Raw genomic sequence first — 4,514 nt, 5'->3', positions numbered from 1 at the left:
GGAGGGAGGGAAGGAAGGAAGGAAGGAAGGAAGGAAGGAAGGAAGGAAGGAAGGAAGGAAGGAAGGAAAAGAAGGAATATTTTCCAAAAGTCGTACGGATAGTTGTCGATAGACATGGCTCTAGATCCCAGTCTCCCATTGTGAAACAAGTTATTTCTGATGAATTCTTTGTGGTGCTACCTTTGCTTATTCTCACGGAGCCCCTGCTTCGCTGGACCCGTACCTCCTAGGGCTACTTCATCAGTTCAACCACTCAGCCAGCATGCTCTGTGCCAAGCATTGTGCTGAAAGTAGGCAGCCCAGTAGCCAAGCTCTGTACATGCACCTGAACAGCGTCTGTTTACTGGCCATCAGAGGACACAGCCACCCTCGGAGAGGGAAGGAGAGTGAAGACAGTGGAGAGAGTTTGGAAGAGCTTTTGTGGGAAATGGGAGAGGGTACTAGCCAGGAAACATGGAGGGTTCCTGAGCAGCATGGTGGACCCATGAATCTGTAAGCCTTCAGTGAAGAGGAAAGAGTAGTTTCCTGAAAAGATCAACCCAGAGTGGAAGCCACCAAATACAACCATGATTTTGTGGATGACACAAACTGCAGAGACACCCAACAGAAATATGCTGATCATCCCAGGCCTTCTGGTTTTAAGCAGGTAACAACCCCAAGCTTCACACGTTGTCATACAATCAGCAGTAGCCATCAGGGACTTAACTTCCAAAACAATTTTTATGTAGCAGAGAGGGTTTGAAGCAGGGAGGAAATATCTCATAAATGCCCCGCCATTTCACTGAAGAGAGATCTGTTTGTTATAACTTGTTCTTGGAGCAGAGCTGGGATGGGGCGGGGAGGAGGGGGTCTTGGATATATTCAATGATAAATTTGTCTCTGTCAAAATAGATACAAATACGTCCATATGTTTATTTGTCTGTATTTTCACCTGTGTTTTATAAGATCAGGAGGTGAGGACTCTTATCTTCCAAACTTTAAGCAAATATATAAAAACCTATAGAGGTAAAGACTTATATGACTTATTTTATGTCTTTATCACATTCTTTACATTTTTAAGACAATGGAATCTCTTCTGGGTGAATTGTGGCTCTGCCACCACCCATATAATTGCCCCAGACCTCAGTTTCTATTTCTTTTTTTTTTTTTCTCAGTTTCCATTTCTGTAATTCAAGAGGCTCAGAGTTAACATCCGAACCCTAACGTACCACCATGTCTTCGGCACCAATGGGAAAGACAAGTCCTCCCAGGGGCATGATGTCCATAAATCAAATCAAAATATAAATCATCCCACCCTGTTATGGGTCTCATATAAAGTTTCTTTTAATAAAATATGCAAATATTTTGCACTAAATTGATTTCCCAGTTTCATTCTCTTATCTCCATATTTATTATTCATGATTCTTCCATTCTTTACTTGAAACATAAAGGGGGGATAAGCTAGAATGTTGTGTTCACTTGTTTTCTTATGGTTATTATTAGCACAATGTTATATTCCCAGGAATGAAAGATGCATGTTAATATTAGTTCCAGTCTCAACCCAAGCTAAGAACCAAATGCAAAAAGGTCTTCATTGATCTAAATCCATGACCTTCCCGGAAAACTTTACTAGAAGTATAACTTTGTTGAGGAAACAGGATGGTTTCCATGATGGATATTGTTTCACTGTAAACAGTGAAAACACTGTATCTCAGTCAAGAATTTGGTGAAAGAAGAATCTAGGACACTTTATTTCTTGACCAGAAGGCTTAAAAAAAAAAAAAGATATTCATTGTGTTTCAGGTACAAACCTGAACCAAAAGGTCTGGTCCTGAAACAATGTCCCACTGAAAGCCATTTAGTCTAAGCAAGAAGTCAACTATTAGTCACATCTCTTGAAGAACATGGCCTTTAGCAACTCTGTTGCTAATTACCTGTCCTCCCCTTGCTTCTGATGTTCTTGGAGGGCTTCGCTCTCCTGCCCCAGCAGACTTTTCTCTCTCCCATGCCCTTCTACCTCGGCTGTCTTGCTATGGGTCACTACTGCTCCACCATGCCCTGCCTTCCCAGGCTCTCAGCCCCCACACCTTCCAGGGTGGACCCATCGCTGCTCTTCTCAAAGGCGTCAGCCCTGCTGGGTTCAGTCTGTTCTGACACCCCCCACGGTAGTGAGTGTGAGGGATTTGAGGGATGATCGGGAGAAAGATACGACCGCGAGATGGCAGTAGCCTGGAAAGATCTGTATTTGGTGCCGCTTTGACAAGTTTGCATGTAAGAGACAGCCCTCAATCCATGGCCCTGTCCAGAGGCAATGGCAGAAGGAAGAGAGCCACCACCTAGAAGGGGGGAAGGCAAAGGAACTCCTGAGGGAGAGAGGGATCGGAGAGGGGTCTTACACGCCTAGTGATGTTGCTCCCAGAGAGAAGTTGCTGGGTTGGAGGACATCAAAGGGCAGCATTGGCTTGGGGTCTTTCTTGATGGCCGCGGGGCTTGTCTTACCTGCGGCTAGCAGATGCTGGACACAGATTTGATGGCCGCGGGGCTCGTCTTACCTGCGGCTAGCAGATGCTGGGCACAGATTTGATGGCCACGGGGCTTGTCTTACCTGTGGCTAGCAGATGCTGGGCACAGATTCTCAGGATACACAAAGCAAGCAGGGTCTACTTGGTTAGAAATCTGGTTTGGGCTATGTTTAAAACAATTCAAAGTGTAAACATTTGAGTTTGGGGAAGGTGGGCTCTTGTGCTAACAGATCCTGGCCTATGGCCTCACTCACGTCTTGCAGTTGGTGCTGGCTGTTGGCTGGGGTGTCTCAGTTCTGCTCAATCCTCCAGGAGGCTGGACTGGACTTCTTTGTATGTTAACAGACTGTTCTGAAACGCGTGAGTGCTTATTGCCCCTATTTACATCATATTTCTCTCTGTCTCACTGGCCAAAGCAGGTCACACAGCTGGGCCAGCTTCCATGTGGAAGGGGACTGCAGAAAAGCAGGGACCCCTGGAGGGGCAGCTCATCTGGGACTGCTACCGTAACAATCTGTCACATCTCCTAAGCCACAAGGAAGGTTTCTTCTATGGTGTCCTCTTTTCTGTATATTGAAAAAATATATATATGTTCAGGCTGGACCCCAATGAGGAAGTTACTCTTTCTGATAAACAGAGTTCCCCCCACAGCAGATCCTGACCAAAGGACTTGGATACGGGTGGTCCACTTGGAAAAAAAAACTCAGGGAAGCACAAGTGAGAGTGTAGGGAAAAGGAGACGCCACCCAATAAAGTCCTAGAGGGTCCCTCATAGCACGACCCCATCCAGAGGCAATGGCAGGATTGTCACTGTGGGAAACCGTGGCTTAATCCTGCTGATGTCCCTCTGAAAAGCCACGTGAGTGGGCTTCAACTTACCATCAGCAGATGGGGAAGCCGGAGCCGTTACCCACCTCGGGCTGAGCAGCTGTAGTAACTTCTAAGATGATAGGGGAAACCAGAGGTGGAGAAAAAGGACTCAGGTGCATGGGCTGGGAAGCTGTCCACTCCAGCCACACCTGTGCCCATGGGCTGACGCCACATGGGTCAGAGCATCAGCGGTATCTGACACGGAGAGACAGAGGAATCCCTCCCATCAGAAAAGAACCTAGAGCCCAAGAGCAGAGGGAAAGAGGACCAAGCACCAGGAAATCCACATCATGACCATCACCGGGGATTCTTTCGAGCAGAGTGGAAAGAACGAACCACCCCCAGAATCACCAGCAAGGGCGATTAGTACTGCAAGTAAACTTGGTGTAACTGCATATGTGGACACACAGATCGATTCTGCAAACCAAAATAAAGGTCTAACTCCAGGCGTGGTCTCCTTCCTGCTAGTCTCCTTGTGGAACAAAACAGATTGAGATCCAGAAAGGTCTCACCTCTTTCTTGTCAAGAACGGGAGTGGAAGTTCATAGAGTTCCACGTAGTAGGTGTGATTGCCATGAATCATTACACTAGAGCTCAGGGTGTAGTTTACTATCTGTACCCTAGTTCACTGATTCTAAAAAGCACCTTTTTTCACATTCAATGTTTCCAAAATCAGGATGCCTTTTACAATAACTGGCGGCATTTGTTTCTTCCTTGGCGAGACACAAAATAATGGTGCGCCCTATGTTTGATCGCACCCCAGATGTGATGAACTGTGCAAGTTCTCATTTCAGACCATGAGTTCAACCAGGTTGGAGTAATCCTTTCCTTGACTAACGTCCCAAATTAAATAACTCCTTTAAGAGATGCCTAAACGTCCTGCCTTTTCCGGGCAAGATTCTGAGGCCCCAGGGAGACGCAAAGTCAAGTCTGCAGCCCTCCTTAACAGAACATTGCTTTCAAAGCATCTGCTTCTGCCTGGGGTACACACACTCTATTTTACTGTTCGAGACTTCAGCTTTTAAAGAACTTCCACATCTACCAGAAAGAACGAAGGCAGGAACGACAGAACTCTGAGCAAGGCATCTAGAGGAAGATTTGGCTCAGCAGAATGCAGCCAAAGGCCTAGAATCATCCAGATGA

The 4,514-nt window shown here is 46.3% G+C and overlaps 1 long non-coding RNA gene across 1 annotated transcript in view; it reads left to right on the top strand.

The window, feature by feature from the left end:
• The window catches only part of LOC117795904, a 12,861-nt gene extending 11,570 nt beyond the window's left edge, over window positions 1-1,291 (top strand). Inside the window, exon 3 of the long non-coding RNA XR_004620064.1 lies at window positions 1,155-1,291. This is a non-coding gene — a long non-coding RNA (uncharacterized LOC117795904). The remainder of the gene's footprint in view (window positions 1-1,154) is intronic.
• Window positions 1,292-4,514: the final 3,223 nt, after the last annotated feature.

Source organism: Ailuropoda melanoleuca, chromosome 14 (assembly GCF_002007445.2).
Source record: "Ailuropoda melanoleuca isolate Jingjing chromosome 14, ASM200744v2, whole genome shotgun sequence".
Classification (NCBI taxonomy): domain Eukaryota; kingdom Metazoa; phylum Chordata; class Mammalia; order Carnivora; family Ursidae; genus Ailuropoda; species Ailuropoda melanoleuca.
This window is presented reverse-complemented; position numbering and strand designations above follow the sequence as displayed.